Raw genomic sequence first — 17,728 nt, 5'->3', positions numbered from 1 at the left:
TGGAAAACTCTGCCAAGGGTCAAACTCAGTTTAGAAGATGTCCTTTCATTGGCGAGGGGAAAAAAAGGTTGTCAAGGAAATAAGAAATGCAATTCTTTTTTTCCAATGAGATGAAATGCTAAGCATTCCCACGCCTTTGGTCTCTCTCTCTCTCTCTCTCCGGAAATTTCCTTCACATATGCAAACCCGCGTTGCGTTTGAACTCGCCCTTAGACGTGCTGTCATTCATCCCCCGGTGACGGCTGCTACTGTACAGACCTTCCGGGGGCCTCTCTAATACAGTCGCGCATGTGTTTTGATGTCTCAACAGAATATTTTATCAAAACAATGCCATTGTGCCGCGTCACAGCATGCCAGAGTCATGTCACACTGGGTTCGTCTGAAGTGCAGAACACCGCCATGCTACCCTTTCACATAAAAGCAGATGGGAGGGTTGCTATTTTAAAAAAAAACAGATTTACAGATATAGGTTACAGTCGGCTTCATGGCTGTGTACAGACACAGGAAATATAACCTTGAGCAACAGAACCACAAAGAGTTTGCTGCCTCGCGAGAGCAACTGACTCAAAACTCTATTGTTCAACTTGTTCTTGTGTGGGTCGGCGAAACATATGGCACATGAGGACAAATACATGAGAAATACTGTAAACATTAACTTTTAACCTCTTCCCTTACATGACAAAAGCCATGTGTTATTACCAAATGTAGTCTAAAACCCTATTCACATATACGGGGATATTTCAAATTAGCAGCATGACGTTTTTCGTTGCCAATGGTAATTTTGCCTGTGATTGCTGAATAACATTAACAAAACATCACATGACTTCTTGTCGCTACTTGCTTGCACTCTGAATGGGCCTTAAAGATGTGTTGTTTTATTGTAAAATAGTATTACACTTGGCAGAATACTGTATGTTCAGTGTACTCCACTGTACAAATGTACAGTTAAGTTCTCCCCCTCCCCCATATATCGACAGCCAAGCCCCCAGTGCTTACATCCCTCTGCAGGTAGTGTGTTCTGATAGCCTGCCACTGGGTAAAGAGGACAGTGGTCCTAGCACTTAAGTGGAGCGGCTTGTGCTAGATAATGGTATTAGCAGGTGGAGAGGGCCTGTGCTGGTGTTGTAAACGCAGCGGCCCACCTCAGAGAAGGGTCGTAAGAGGGAAGCGGAGCTAAAGCGAGAAGCACACACAGCTCCACGGTGTGTCCTCAAGGCAGGCAGGGATTACCGCCAGGGCTGCCACCGATACGGCATCCCATCATCCTCTGCAGCACTACCACGCTTAACCCTCCCACCCCACGCACACATACGCACACAAAACACAAACACACACACACACACACACACACACACACACACACAGTCAAAGGCACACATAATCCCCGTGCCGTCAATCACCAGAGTCCTCTGGCTCAACCACGTTTCTGTCATATATAACATGGGTGCCTCCCTCAAGCAGAAGAGCTGGAGAGAAGGAAAGGAAAGGAAAGAAAGGAAAGAAAACAAACAAAACGAACAGAACAGCTAAGGACAACAACAAAGGAGAATCTGAAGCGGCCCTAACATCGGAGGCGATGCCAACCCTCATGGGCAGAGTGGGCAGAAAACATCAGCCCGGTCCCACTCATCTCATCTGCGCTCAAGCAAGGTTGTGGGTGGTCCTACCAGAGACTGAACAATGAAAGAAAAAGACGACAAAGACCGTGTTTTGCTACTACACTCTCTGTTCTGGATGCTCTCTGGATGATCTGAACTCCAAAGTGTGGCGCGCACCTTCCTGGCGGGTGAAATACAGGGTGTTGTGGTGGGTGGGGTTAGTGAGCACTTTTGCCGTCGCAAGACTCCATCCATTTGAGCAAGAGAGAGTGTGTGTGTTTGTTGCTGAGGGGAAAATATGATGAATAAGAGGCTGGCTGGGGTGAGGGGAGGGGTTTTGATGTGATGGATTCCGAGCTGCATTAATCTTGCCTCTGATATCTGCGACGTTGGCTTCGCATGAATCACAGTTAATTCCTATGAATCCATTACCACTTCCAGCTCCCTAGAATAGAACCCCAGATAAATCAGACGACATGCCCAGGGGACAAGGGGGGGGCATCACTCTCGACGGACACTGCCATGTCCTTGCCTCTCCTCACTGATCGCCTCACAAACTCCTCACCAATCTTCTCATGTAGCCTCTTCCAGTGGATGGGTTAACAGTAACCCAGTGGATATGTTCGATGAGACCACTTTCCAATTCTCTGTGAATCATGTTTTAACTTTCTTTTATGCCTCCAGTATGGTTGCTCTGACACATCTTTTTGAGAGAGAGAGAGAGAGAGAGAGAGAGGGAGAGAGAGAGAGAAAAAACCCATCATGGGTGTGACCCATTTCCTATTTCAGTGAACACGAACACAACCAAGAAGCATTGTTGGGGGAGAGGTACTGTAGGAAGGGGGGGTGTAATCCGTTGGAAATGGTGAGCGGGGGAAACTCTGTGCTGCTGACTGCTGGATTTGCCACAGCTCAGTGGGTGCCTGCGCTGCCGCATACACAAAGCGCTGCTGGCTGTCTGCCTGGTCGCCTCCTTCTTCCCCTCCTTCTTCCTGTTCGCCCACCTCCACCTCGTCATTATCTCTCTACCTTCTCTTATCTGCTCGCTCGCCGTAGCTGTGGCACCTCCTCGAGCTTCCTCGACTAGAAAAAGGGACAAGCCTTATCTGTCACCCCATCCTCCTCACTCATTGTCTCATCTCGCGCTCTCACTTTGCACTGAGGCACTGAAATAAAGATGACTAAAATTGTCTGTTCTTGATTGTTTTGCTGAAGGCATACTTTTTATTTCCTGCTCAATTACTTTTACAACAACAATATTGTACACATGACACTATATTTTTTCTCCTAAGTGCTTCTTGCAAAATAGAGTTGCAAAATAGAGTGTTCGGCTTTCTTTTTTCCTCCAAGTGTTTACTGGAGTGCTGTAGATAAGATGTGACTGAAAACGGGTCCACGGCTATGGAACTGTATCGTTTTTATCTGAATGTCTCCATTAGGCATCATTACCCGATGTAAGACATTAGCAATATTATACTCGAAACAAAGCACATCTGACATCCGATACTTTTGAGACTTTTGGAGTTTTGTGTGCGAGCCATTGTCTGCCAGCAGCCTCTGTGTTCTCCCCAAAGTACAGACTTTGACTTCTTTTCCCCACCTCTGCTCTCTTGGCTCTCTCCACACTCCTCTGCCTCTCTGCCAGGTGGGCCTATACCTGCACTCTCCTCCATGACTGATGAGCTGAACTCACCGCCGGTAAAGGTGAGAGAGGATTTGTTATGTGTTTGTTTTTTTCTCTTCCCCCGCTGTGGTTTAAAGAGTATGCCTATTTAAAAGGGCAACACAAAGAGTGTGTGTCTATGTGTGTGTGTGTGTGTGTGTGTGTGTGTGTGTGTGTGTGTGTTTGGGGTGGGGGGTTGAGAAAGGATGTGTGTGGTGGGGGGGTAGAAAACAGATCCAACACAGAGCACTGCCCTACATGTCTGAGACAAAGGAGAACCAATTAATTAAGATAATAAATTGCTGGTGTCAGATTTGTCATCTTTTCAATCACAGGTTAATGGGGTGAAACATGCAGAAGGGCGTCCCTGACTCATTGGCTTGGCAGAGGAACATGAGGATGACATCATGGCTGATCAGAGAGAGGCATCAGAGACGGGGATCATCACAGGGAGGAGTGGGAGGAGAGGAGGAGAGGAGGAGAGCCATACGGCTGTGCCGGGAGACGCGCTAGGCATAGGACGAACAGCGACATGCATCATTTCCAAAGTGTGCATAATGTAGAGGACCCTGATACACACACACACACACCCTCTCTCTCTCTCTCTCTCTCTCTCTCTGTCTCTCTCTGTCTCTCTCTAATACACTGCAGCCACACACTCAATGTAGTCAACTAACCACAGAGAGGGAAGGAGAGAGAGAGAGAGAGTGAAGGAGAAAGGGCAAGTAAAGGAGAGGTTATCGTCATAGCGATAAGAAGAAGCCGGGGAGGCGGGAGAGGCGGGGGTGGGGTGTCTCAGTTATCTGATACCCATGTACCTTGATTAGAATATTGTCATACTGCATTTTACAAATTAAAATAAATAGAATCTCCCATAACCTGACCTCCATTAGAGCACTTCATTGTTGATGAGCCATGATACCATCTGCTATCGATTGGCCAACATCAGCAGGAGGGCGAGGCTCAGCTCCACATATAAGGAGGTCATCCAAAGCAATTTACAGAGATTGATCAGAAATACGGCACAGTCACTTGGGCCCACTCAATGCGTAAATGTCTGGAATGTGACACAGCCTTTACTAAAGCCATGTGTCTGTGAATGTGTGTGTGTGGGTGTGTGGGTGTGTGGTTGTGTGTGTGTGTGCGAGTGTGTGTGTGTATGTGTCTGAGACGGCATACATGCGATGAGTGTGCGACGGCCTCAAATCTAAATGCTAATGTCTTCTTTAAGAGCCTGGATGCCCTTTAACCAGGAGATGTGAGCGATGGCATAGAAATGTCCCTGGTGCCCCCGACAGCAACATCTTAGCACCACCTTCAGACTTGTGCTCCCCCGCACCGCACTCTGACCGGGCGGAGCAGCCCACCTTGGCAGCCGAGCCCAGCTGTAATCTCTCACTCCCTGCCAAATGACTTAAATCCATCTCCATCCCTTAATGACTTTAGTTAGAGCAATCTACACCATGAGTACTCTCTCAAGGACTGCCGTCTCCATCAGATATTCAGCGCTAATTCCTGTTTGCCAGTCCAATGGCACTTGTCGAGAGGACGCTTTTAAAAAGCTAGGGCGCACAGTCTCCAGAACACTGTGGGAGCCCATGGTGTTTGTTTACATAGCCGCTTAACAGGGGTTGACTGTTCCTACATTATTTATGTGATTCAAATGATGCATCGGCATGTTGTTTCTGTTGATTATATGCAGCAGAGTCTTAAAAAGCGAGATCAACGCCCTCTCCTCCAACTGTTTTTAATCCTGCAAATACGGCAGGGGAGAGATCATCAGTATGCAACATTTTTACTAATCAGCGCTGCCACAGTGTGTGTTTTTTTCTCGTTTCCATTCTCTCTCCCTGTCATGGCCATTGCATGTTGCTTTCCCTGTGCACCGTATTTCTTAATCTGTCCATTTCTTCTCACAATGGTTCAGTTCACTTCCCCATCCAAAACACATTTGGGAACAGGGTTTGCGCATCAAAGGCATCGCCATGGTACCGACCGCGGACCGCCTGCTGCGCTGTGGGCTTCTCCATGGTAACAGAGATCAGGAGCCAGAGGTCAGCTGTGCCGGTGCCGGTGCCGGTTGGCCCGGTGCATGGCGGGGGCGGCTGGCAGAGGTGTGGGCGTGGGGGCACAGGATTGGGCCCAGGCCTCTTGCCTACACCGAGCACGCTCACTCACTCACTCACTCACTCCGCTCACTCAACTCGTTCGCTCGCTCGCTCGCTCGCCATCCCCCTGTCCTCCACTGGCTCTCTCCGCGAAAGGTGAGAGCGAGTCAATAAGCCTTCTGCAAAGGTTAAGGAGAGCTGGGAGGAAGGCGCTCCGCAAACAGCCGACTCACCGGCGGATTTCGGCGAGGCCAAAGATAGGTGCAGTGGCAGTGAGAGATGCGGCGAGGGGGAGAGAGGGAGAGAGGGAGAGGGAGAGAGGGAAGAAGCTCTCCTGGGTATGCACAGGGATTTTTTAAAAAACAGAAAATGGAAAATGTAATTACTGGGGGGATAGGGCTGTGTTTTTATCTTCATTAAAAGGCAAAAAAATGCTAATCCAGTTCTTGAAGAGGCCGTTCGATTAAGCACATTTTAATAGACCTGTCACCAGCACCTTCTGTGTTTGAGCTGTACAACCTAATTATGGGCCAATGTTTTTGATCACACATGAATACACACATGTACGAGCACACCCATACACATACACACACACACACACACACACACACACACACACACTATATACACTACAGTATATACACACTCTTCACAAAGCCTGAACCCACACACATTCAGAAATAAACTCAGAGATAAACCTTATCTTTATCTTTTATCGTTTATCCTTAGACAATCTCCCATCGTGGGTTTATACCACCCTCTGAAGTCAAAGTAACAACAGCAGCAATTGGTGTTGTTGCCATGACTGCTCTTGTCACGAGGAGAGCGATATCCGTGGCGACCCGTGCATTACACATCATGCTTTGACAACAGGTAGCAGTTGATCTTTGGTCCTCGCGTCCTGTTACGCAACCAAATTATGTGCATTCAGATTACAGCACATTAACATGGAGCCACTGCTGTTTAGGATTTAAAGGTGCTTGGCAGTGAGGGGTGAGAAAGTATTGCTCACCTGTGGAGGACACCCATCTACATGCACATTACATTACACATGCACAGATACGGAAACCAACACACACACTCAAATGACACACACCCACACTGGAACAATCTCGACGATGTATTAAGCACATACCGTACAAAAAGTACACAAACACGCTGCTACACGACCACAACAGCACACACACACACACACACAAACACGCAACCCACAACAAAACATACACACACAGGGGTCAGTGTTCAGGATCAAGAGGCGTATACTCAAGGAGAGCAGAATGCCCCCATTGATTGGTCGCTGCTCTTTGGCCTCCGCTCGCTGCTCCTCCAATCGATAGTCGGGAGATAAGCAGCCATCAGTGGCTGACACCGGTGATATAGAGCCAGCGGGTTGGCGTGATGGCGGCCCACCTCTCTGCCCCCGTACGCTCACACAAGATGCAGTGCGTGTCAGTGTGGGAGAGGACAGTCGGGGCATCGCCGACCCTCACTCTCTCTCCCTCCCTCACTCTCTCTCCCTCCCTCTCTCCCTCTCTCCTTCCCTCCCTCCCTCCCTCCCTCCCTTGCGCCTGGTAAACACAAACGACCTGTGAGAGAGTGGCAGACGAGACACGGCCATATTCTCCTTATGCACAGCACCGACACAAACTAGCCTGGAACACACATCACTATCCACCAGTAACAGAAGCAAAGATCAGTGGTCTGCTTGTACTAATGGCCATGCACAGGACTGGACAAACCCTCCTAAACACACACACACACACACACACACACACACACACACACACACACACACAAACACATCTCTCTGACACTCCCCTCAACCTCCACAGTCCTTCTATACACAAGCCCACCTCAAAGGCTGGGATCAATGAAACTTCCCCTGCTAAGTCATTCCCAGGGAAATGACCTTCTCCAGCAGCTGGCAGTAATGGCTCCGCCTCCTGGGGTCCTCATCGCTGGGCCCGTGCAGCGGGGGATGATGTCATCACAGATAGGAGGGGGAGGATGGTGATGGTCAAACAGGACAGATGTGAGGATTGACTTTTTTTTTTTTTTTTTTCGTGCTGGGAGAACATATAAAGGGTTAACCCAGCACGCATCGGGGGATAAATTATCTACACATAAACACTCAGATACATACACACACACACACACACACACACACACACACACACACACATACAAATCTGGTGACCACTGTTACTGCTGTATTTGTTTCCCAAAAGACAACAATTAAATAAATAAATGTGAGAGACTGGGCGGAAAAAAAAGACCAGGAGAAAATGAAATGATGGTGTGGCTGTGTTTTGTGAAATTGTGCTGTCAAACGTTTCTCCTTTCTAATTTCCTGGAGCATAGATGATGGAGCATGGAAGCTGACAGCTGAGTGAGATAAAAAAAAATACAAAAAAAAAAAGAGCGGGGAAGAAATATCTCTCCCTTAAAGTTTAATTTTTAAGCCACATTCATAACTGCAATAATAAAACCATTTACTGGAAATAATTCATTTCAAACAATGGCAATGACCTCATGTCAACCTGTCATTTTCATGACAAACAAACAGATAGCCTGACCTTCCGTCAGTAACATTTGACCAAACACATTCATTAATGTGTCACAGAGGAGGCAGATGACACTTGCAACACAGAGTGAATCTTAACCCTGCTGACGCTCAGATCACCGACACCAAAGTTAAAGACACAGAGGACGCAATGACAAAATCCAACGACCTCACCCCTTCCAGAGAGACGCATCATAAACAACCTTTAGGTGTGTACACCCTGTATAAAATTCCCATTCAGATAAAAGGTCCAACACTTGTCATCTTGTCATACAATCAATACTGATCGCACAGTCTACACTGTGGATGTCAGAGCGTCATGTGATTTTTGCGGACACGTTCATCCTTAAAAACACAGTCGCATCAGCATATCCTAGGATCTAAAAAAAAAAAAAAAAAAAAAAAAACCCTGACTTTGATGTCGCGAGCACTGTGCTGAAAGATTTAGCGTGTGAAATTAAAAGTAAACATTACAACCGCTAAAATGTGAGAACGTCTGTGACGTGGTTTTTGTGAGCTCTGGTCCCTCGGATGAGCTCTGTCCCTGCGTGAGCGCGGGCGTCACAGCCAAGCTGTCACTTCCCGCTCCCGTTACAGGTGCGCGGCGCTCCAGATCTGGCAGGGCCCGACGGCCACCTCCTCTGAGGGATTTATGGGAAATGACAGGCCCGGTAAATAAAACTGGAGCAAAAAGACAGGAGGGAACGCCCTACACCACAAAAAATCTACGTCTCTCCAGCGCTGAAGACGCAGGGAGCTTTTAACCCCCCCCCCCACCCTACCCCCCGCTCCACACCTTCCCCGCCTTCCTCTCAACTCCTGTCTTTCAAGATTGGAAATAAGTGATTCACAGTCGTGGTGCAAGGATGAGTAACGGCTCTTAATCACCTGTCTGAAAGCAAAGGTTGGGCCTATGGTCGGCGAGATCTTCCTCAAGGCCGGGAGAAAGGAACACATTCATAATGCACTGTCCCGGTGCTAAGTGTTCCACTTCCACTGGATGTAACCTTTTAAAAAAATTGAATTAACTGCTGAAAAGAGAGGTTAAAAGGGACACAAAGAACTCAATCTTTTGCATGAGGATGTCTTAAAAGCTTGTCTGAGGTTGAAGTGCAGACGAATCTGTGGAACTATGCTTGCTGTATAAGTAACCTACCAATGTCTGATCAGGCGCGATGGGACTGATGGAGACCACAGAAAAAATAGAGGTCCAGTGAGTCCTATTTGTTCGCCCTGCAGACTGGGTGTCTGCAGCATTGAGCACATACAGTACAGTACAGCTATGGAGAATAACAAGTCAACCTCCAGACTCCAGGGTCCAGGGTCAGTGCTGCGCATGACTATATCTATACTGCTGAGAAAATGTCAACACTGACAAAACGCCCAACACAAACATACCATCGGGTAAAATAATAATAAACAAAAAAAGACTAGAAACAGACTTTGCTGCAAAAAAAAAACAAAAAAACCCTGAAAAACCCAATCGGTGCTACCAATCAGTCACACGTAAGCAGTGTTGTGAATTAAGCGTTTCGGTGACACAGTCACATCTTTCTCATCAAACTAATTAAACTCCCCTTTCTCCAGGAGTGATCATTAAACTGACAAATAAACCTTCAGTCCGTCTGCCTAATATCAGAATAATCAAGATTGCTTGCACTCTTTGGCGTAAAGCAAGACAACTCTCATTTCAGTCCGGCGGCATTCGCTCAATCATCCGCTGCTTGAAAAAGTACATTAATTTAGTTCAGGCGCTGCCGCATCCTGTGAGTGCTCTCCGCAGTCACTGAAACAGACAGCCGAGAATCATCCTCTCCACAACAGCCCAGCTCACCGAGGCTTCCCAGCAGGCACCGGGGCATACGGTCACGTGCCATGACAACCAAACTCGAACACAAACAACCTCCCCACCAACACACACACACACACACACACACACACACACACACACACACACACACACACACATACACACACAGACACACCCACACACACAAAGCAGTGGGAGGGAAAAAATAACAAGACGACATTCGCCACAATCACATCGCCATTGCAAATCAATTAAAAAGGGATTACGGATTAATCTGCAAGAGGTAAATAGTGAATGAAGCCTCTCCCACTGATAGGGGAGTGTAACCCCACTCCCTAATGCTGTCCTGTGATGACTGACTGTGTGGGAGAGCAGGCTGTGTGGTACATTCATACACGGGGGATAACACTGTGGGTTGGCTATGTATAGCTGAGCTGCATATATAATACTGCTGTAAACATTATGACTGCTCTTCTCTCCAGGTTTTATTACTGGTTGGCTGTATGGCCTTGATGTGGGCTGTTACATATGTTCTATTGTTCCGTGTAGCTGTATCGGCTGGATGTCATATTCTCACAGTACAGTGTTGATGCTCGTATAGTAGATTTGGATGGCACCGTTGTAGTGGTTGCAGTGCGTGGCAGTAAGTCGTTATCTTGTGCCTTGGACTGGTTGTGCAGCCTGATTGTGTTATGCATCTGTCCAGTTAATTAACTGCAATGACTAATTGTGTGGTTGGTGGATTGGTTGTGTGGCAAGTTGACAACTTCTAAATTCACGTGTTCTTAATTCATAGTGGGGTACAACGGTCTGGTTGGGCAGCTTTTCTGCCTGGCTCCAGGAAGCTGTAGCTGTGGCCAGCTGCACAGCGGTGGAGTCGAACGTTAGTTGTTTGTGTGCTGTGGAGTGGTGTGGTGTGGTGTGGTGTGGTGTGATGTGGTGTGGTGTGGTGTGGTGTGGTATGCAGTGGTGTATGGTGGTCTGGTGTGGTGTGGTGTAGTGTGGTGTGGAGTGGAGTGGTGTGTGGTCTGGTGTGGTGTGGTGTGGTGTTGTGGTGTGGTGTGGTGTGGTGTGGTATGCAGTGGTGTATGGTGGTCTGGTGTGGTGTGGTGTAGTGTGGTGTGGAGTGGAGTGGTGTGTGGTCTGGTGTGGTGTGGTGTGGTGTTGTGGTGTGGTGTGGTGTGGTGTGGTATGCAGTGGTGTATGGTGGTCTGGTGTGGTGTGGTGTAGTGTGGTGTGGAGTGAAGTGGTGTGTGGTCTGGTGTGGTGTGGTGTGGTGTTGTGGTGTGGTGTGGTGTGGTGTGTGGTGTGTGGTGTGGTATGCTGTGGTTTATGGTGGTCTGGTGTGGTGTGGTGTAGTGCTGTATGCTGTGGTGTGTGGTCTGGTGTGGTGTGGTCTAGTGTGGTGTGTGGTGTGGTGTGGTCATAGTGGTTGATTGAGCGGTGGTGCTGATTGTGTGTTGCTGCGGGGCAGGCGAGTCTGGCACTGGTGCGGCCGGTCCCTGAGAAGAGGCGGTGGTGGCAGCTGCCTGGCAGACATGGTGGAGCAGCGCCGCCCCGGGCAGTGTGGAGGGAGCCAGGCTCTTTACCTCATTAGCCCCCAATACACAACGCAGACAACTCCCTGCATCTGAGCACACACACACACATACATACACACACACACACACATACATACACACACACGGACACACACGCACGCACGCACGCACGCACGCACGCACGCACGCACGCACGCACGCACGCACGCACGCACACACACACAGTCTGTCCATACACTGGATGCATGTATTCACTGGAACAAACACATCACTAGAAGCAGCAACCATCTAACAGCTGTATGTTGTTTTCATTCTGTATAGAAATGGCTGGGTGTATGCATGTGTTTATGTGTATGTGTGCTGTTTGCATAAGCATGTAGGTTTGCTGTGCAAGAGCACATGTATGTGTACACATGTTTGTGTACAGACAGACGTGAGTTGTATGTTGATGTAGTAGAGAAATTCTCCAGAGAGAGACAGATGCGCTAGCTAGCCGATTCCAAACCACTCCCTGAGAAACCATCCTCACTCAGTCTCTGACACACACACATACACACACACACACACACACACACACACACACACACACACACACACACACACACACACACACACACACACACACACACACACAAAGTCCAATAACATCCTATATATTAAATCAGTGTCATGGTGTGATAAATCACTTCCTTCGGCAAAAAGCAGTGAGAGAAGCCCAATTCAACTAAAACATGGGCTTTGCATACACACACTCTCTCTCACACACACAACAGAATGGTCAACCCTCTAATTTCTTCCTTATCCCTGTTGAAGAAGTGGAATGGATTGCTTAATCGCACTGCTTTTTGCTGAACAGATTTATTTATGTGTGTTTTTTTTTCTTCCTAAAGGGGGTTATTAATATCATAAATATTTGATGCTCCTTAGCATGACCCTGGGAAAGCCAAGGCAGCGGCGGCATGAAGGTTAGGCTCTGGCGGGGCTGGGGCGCACTGATGAAGTGTCTGCTGGCGGGCCTGGATGGAGAGGAGAGTCGCAAGTGCATGCACACACACACACACTCTCACACACACACACACACATACACACACTCACACACACTGGAGGCCCCGTAAAAGCTTGCTCGTGAAAGGGGACCTAAATAAACACTGGGGGTAATAGACGCAGTTTCATGAGCCCCGCAGCCTGAGTAGCAGCCTGCCAGAGAGCGATGAGCGGACTGAGAGAGAGAGAGAGAGAGAGAGAGAGAGAGAGAGAGAGAGAGAGCAGAGGGGAAGGGTGGTGGGGGAGTGTGAGGGTGGTGGCAGCGAAGCAGAGAGCCACTCGTGCCACTCGGGCGCTGGTTGGTAGTCTCTCTTTTTTTTTTTTGGCAAACAGGAAGTTTGCAGACTGATTTATCGACTGATTATGTCCTCAGCAGCTCTTTGGCCGATAATGACCGTTATTTTTCAGAGGTCTGAGAATAAACGGCCTCTAAGAGCCATGAATCAGGAAATAACAGCTACTTAATGCAATTTTAGTGGAGACAGGGAAAAAGAAAGAAAGAAATAGGAGGAAAAAACACACACACACTGAAAACTGTATTCGTATGCCTGTGAAACAAGCCACTCTGCTGGCAAAGCTCCAACAGTCACTGTTCTGATCCCAAAGAATACTACACAATAACTGCCAATTACAGACCTATTTAAGCATGAAGACCTGGTAAATAGCCGTGCGGAATTCACAGGGAAGCTGAAGAGGGACTTTCGGGTGCTCCATCTGATAACCTCGCGAGCATGTTCAATCTGATTCATCGCTTTGAACTTCTAGAGAGATGAGAATGGCACCCTCCATAAATGTGAATGCTGTGCTTATTTAAGACAGAGGTGGCCCTTATGTTTCCAGATGATCCACTTTAACATGCTGTGCAGAGAATTTTAAAGAAGACCTTTGTCTCTGACCCCCCCCCCCCCCGCCCCCCGCAAAATTGTCTCTGCTCGCATTCTACAAGGTTCCTCTCCCTCGGATCCCATCAAGCACTGACTAGCAGATGATTACTACAGCCTTCATCTGACACGAAAGAAGCCTCCTGCTGTACTAGGAGCCCTCCGTTCTGGTTAGCTACAACACTTAATAAATTCCCCATCCGTCTTGTGGGGCTTCGATTCCGGCCCGACACACCGGCAGGGTCGGCAACCTTGACGTCTCAAGGCTTTCCGCATATTAAGCAGGCCTGTTTTAAATAGTCGCACACCTTTTAGTGTCATAAGTATGTAGATGTATTCAGGAGAGTTTTTTCCCCCACTTTTCTCTTTTTTTTCTCCCCCTTTGCTATGTGCATAATCTAATTCACTTTTCAATAAACATCCTCCAGAACAGAGTAAGATATGGAAAAGAAAGAAATTGCCTTTGAACGCATTACCTGCCGCCGTCACTGTTCGGGAACTTACTTCATGAAAGTGTATGAATTTTGTATGAAAGCTGCAGGCAAGTACACAAGGAGAGGCAGGATTAATTGGGGAAAGCTTCAATTGCTTTTCAGGATGAGGCTGGAGGTCTCCTCACCTTATAAATATTACAGACAGCATTTTGATGCACAGACTTTTTTATGATGGTGAGTAATAGATGGAAGAGAAGACCGAAGGGGAACGAGGGAGACGGAAGAAGGAATAGGATGCGGAAAAGGCATGCGAAAGGAAAAAGTGGAGAAGAGAGAGAGAAAGAGAGATCAGGAGAATGAAAGAGTGAAAAGTGTGTGTGTGTGTGTGTGTGTGTGTGTGTGTGTGTGTGTATGTGTGTGTGTGTGTGTGTGCGTGTGTGAGTGAGTGAGTGAGAGAGTGAGTGAGAGAAAGAGAAGACAGATAAGAGAGAAAGGGCGAGTGAATGTTTGGGTATGTAGGCCACCGCTGTAAACTCGTGATGAATAGGTGATTATCCTACCCCTTCCCTGTTTTGCAGGTCAGAGTCAGAGTCGAGGTACCAATCTCAGCACAAATGTCACCGAAAGGAGCCAAATGCTGTCCAAACGTATTCATTCATACAGTATATTCAGTGAGTCATTCAGTCCCTCGTGTATTTATCTCCTGTCATAACAACAGTGTTTGCCTCTGGTTTGGTTGAGGGATCCTAAAAGTTAATCCCTGACTGTAAATTGGGATGAGTAAATCTACAGCAGTGGAGCAGACAGCTGATTCAGACTGTCTGGTTGTAACTTACTGTCCTTCTATTCACTTTCTTCCAACGTCATCTTTTCCCCTCTACCTTTTCATTTAGCCCTCCATGAGTCTAGATTATCTCTGTCTATCTGTCTGTCTGTGTGTCTGTCTATCTATCTATCTATCTATCTATCTATCATCCTTCTCTCTGTCTCCATTTCCCCCTCTTGTGCTGATGCATCGACAATCAGAGTGTCTGTGGCTCATGCCAGGCCATCGATCCGCTGCTGCGGGTCAGCGGTCCACAAACACTCCAGTCACCCCCCTCCACCCCCCGACACACACACACACACACACACACACACACATACACCACCCTCAGTGGCCCACAGCACCCATGCCAGGCTCCCCAGTCAGCCACCAAACCACCCAAAGCCCCCTGAGCAGCTTAGCCTCTATAAGCATCAACAATGTGGACAGAGAGCCCAGTGGGATGAGTGGCTTAAAGGTGTGCTTAGCACCGAGGTGGAAGTAGCACCTGCTGAAGAGCTAAGGCACTGGTTCATACACTAACTCAATGAGCATATTTCAGAAGTGAAGAGTTGTGAAGAGAGTTGATTGAAGGAGGCATTCAATATTATGTCAACCGTCATACTGTTATTGTCTTATTGTCTTATGCTTTTGTCCCTTTGTCATTGAAAATGACTGCACGTCTATAGCTGCACAGATAGAAAGCAAATGGCCTGATTTCACTGTGTCTGGGGGAGGTCCGGTCATATAAGAAGCGCCATTTATTTCACAGTAGGACATGCAATGTTCAAGCCAAGAGGCTATACGACTAATGGCTCCGACTATAAGTAATGCTGTTCACAGTAAGGAAACGAAACAAACATTAGCACACATCTCCCCCCATCATCTCATACCATTAGACGGTGACTAAACGGGATAGACAAATTAGCCAAGTTATGAGTTAAACAGGACTCAAGAGCAAATACATTTAGAGAATGAATATTAGACGCACTCATATGTGAAACATATGAATATGTAATTTTTCTTTCTGCCTGCGTCCCTCTCTCTCTCCCTCTCTCTCTCTCTCTCTCTCTCTCTCTCTCTCTCTCTCCCTCTCTCTCTCTCTCTCTTCTCTACCCTTCTGTGCAGCTGCTGCTAGTGTACGGAGCGAGCTGGGGAGCCGGCGCGCGTGTGGAGTGCCTTTAATACAGCAGGAGTATTCTCCTGGGGAAATGCAATCTGTGTCCTCAGAACAGATCCACTGCCTGCGCCTCTCCGGGTGTGAGCCGGCTATCATATTATACTCCCTGCACTCAGAATGAGAAAGAGAGAGAGAGAGAGAGAGGGAGAGAGAGAGAAAGGGGGGGAGAAAGAGAGAGAGAGAAAGTGAGTGAGTGTGGGAGAGGGAAAGAGGGAGCACAATAGGAAATCGCCTCAGCAGCCGGAGATGAACTAGAAGCATATACTCAAAAGATTTGGTGCTCTGCCTCAGTGCTGATCGGCTGGATGAGAAAGACTGCTGAAGCTCTTGACTGGGAAGAACCCCAGATCTCTAACCACCCCCCCCCGCCCCCTTCCCCCCTCCACCAACCCCTCCACCTACCCCACCACCCTCACCCCCTGCACTCCTCCTTCATCTAATTTCTTAAACATCATTCCCTCCACCTTGAAGGAGAACGAGAGAGAAGAAGGTAAAACAGCAAAGCGGCACGAATTCCCTCACAGCCCCGGACTGATCGATGGTGTCTGCTTAAGATGTGGAGCGTGATTAGTCCTCTTCGCCTCAGACAGAGCCGAGGTGGGCTGAGTCTCGCCTGTGCAATGCTGAACACATTCATTACTACCACCGAGAGCACACACACACACACACCACACACACACACACACACACACACACAAGCCCAAGGAACATCTACAGCTGAAGTCGGAAGCACTTTCACTAAGCACATTACGGTTAACGTGACTGATACTTCAGAAGCGTGACACAACTCAAGCAGTGAAAAAGAAGTACAAGAGAGGAAAAAGTACGAAAACATTCAGCGACACACTTCACGTCATCACACACGTCACACATGCTCTAAAAATTTACATAAACATAACACTAACTTCAACAGACATTTTCCCTGTTTTAATTGCTGGTTGAATGTGCACAGAAAAATATAGCAATACATCACAGAAAAATACATCAATACTACTACACTGCACGCAAGTGTTAGCATGCTTGATAGACTGTAAGTGCACACGCTGTGTTTAGTGAGACTGTCTACTGAGCATGTCTGTGTGCCTGTGTTTATGTGTGTGTTTCTAAGTGTCTGTGCATGTGTGTTATGGAAACAGAAAGGGAGAGGATGAGGGAGGGACAGAAAGAGAGAGAGAGACAGAGAGAGACAGAGAGAGAGAGAGAATAAGAGAGTGTGTGTGTGAGAGAGAGAAGTGTGTGTGTATGTGTGTGTGTGTGTGTGTGACAGAGAGAGTGTGTGTGTGTGTGTGTGTGTAGTGTGTAAACACAGAGAGAGGTGAAAAAAAACAGGGCTACTCACAGAGGGCTTCCGCTGCTGGTTGTCTGTGCTGCTGTATGGCTCCGTGTCAGAGGTGCATTCTCTGTCGGCTGCTATCCCTGTGCTGGGCTACGGGGTTCTCCCTTCCTCAGCTTGCCAGAGGAGGAGGAGGAGGAGGAGGAGGGAGGAGGAGGAGGAGGAAAAAAGGAGTGGAGGGTGTGGACAGGGGGGAGGGGAGGCTAGAGACGGAGAGATAGAGAGAGTAAAGGAATGAGTGAGTGTGTGAGTGGGTGAGAGAGCGCTGAGACGGAGAGGGAGAGGGAGAGAGGGAGAGAGAGGGAGAGAGAGAGAGGGGCTAGGGAAAGCCTGTGATTGGTCTGACAGTCCAGGAGAGGGAGCGTTGGTCTCAGTGGTGTGCTGGTGTAACCGGTTATGCTCGCGTTTAAGAGCCGCTGCACAGTATGTCCTCACACAGGTGTGTGGGGGAAGCTGTCCACGCATACACACACACACACACAGTGACACACACACACACACACACACACACACACACACACACACACTCAAAAACCATTTGCTGCACGCCTCTAACAGCGCTGGGAAACACGGCACGGGAGACAAAGAGAATGGAGATAGTGGGTGTGAGATTATGCAGAGGGAAATAAATATGATAAGATGGAGGTAATGGGGAGAGGAGGGATGGAGGGATGGAGGGATGGCAGCAGTGGAGGGGGGGGGGGAGCTGAGATCGGTAGAGCAGGAGAGACAGATGCTGAGGGCCCCTGATGACAGCTCCGAGCAGCT

The 17,728-nt window shown here is 48.1% G+C and overlaps 1 protein-coding gene across 2 annotated transcripts in view; it reads right to left on the bottom strand.

Annotated features, from left to right (window-relative positions):
• Window positions 1-17,042, bottom strand: part of rbfox3a (RNA binding fox-1 homolog 3a) — a 354,038-nt gene extending 336,996 nt beyond the window's left edge. For both annotated transcript variants that reach the window (XM_062532057.1, XM_062532056.1), the window contains exon 1: window positions 16,967-17,042. The gene's annotated coding sequence lies outside the window, so the exon portion shown is untranslated. The remainder of the gene's footprint in view (window positions 1-16,966) is intronic.
• Window positions 17,043-17,728: the final 686 nt, after the last annotated feature.

The sequence above is a fragment of the Sardina pilchardus genome, chromosome 3, assembly GCF_963854185.1.
Source record: "Sardina pilchardus chromosome 3, fSarPil1.1, whole genome shotgun sequence".
NCBI lineage: Eukaryota > Metazoa > Chordata > Actinopteri > Clupeiformes > Clupeidae > Sardina > Sardina pilchardus.
The sequence above is the reverse complement of the archived record's forward strand: the minus strand, read 5'-3'. Positions and strand labels throughout refer to the sequence as shown.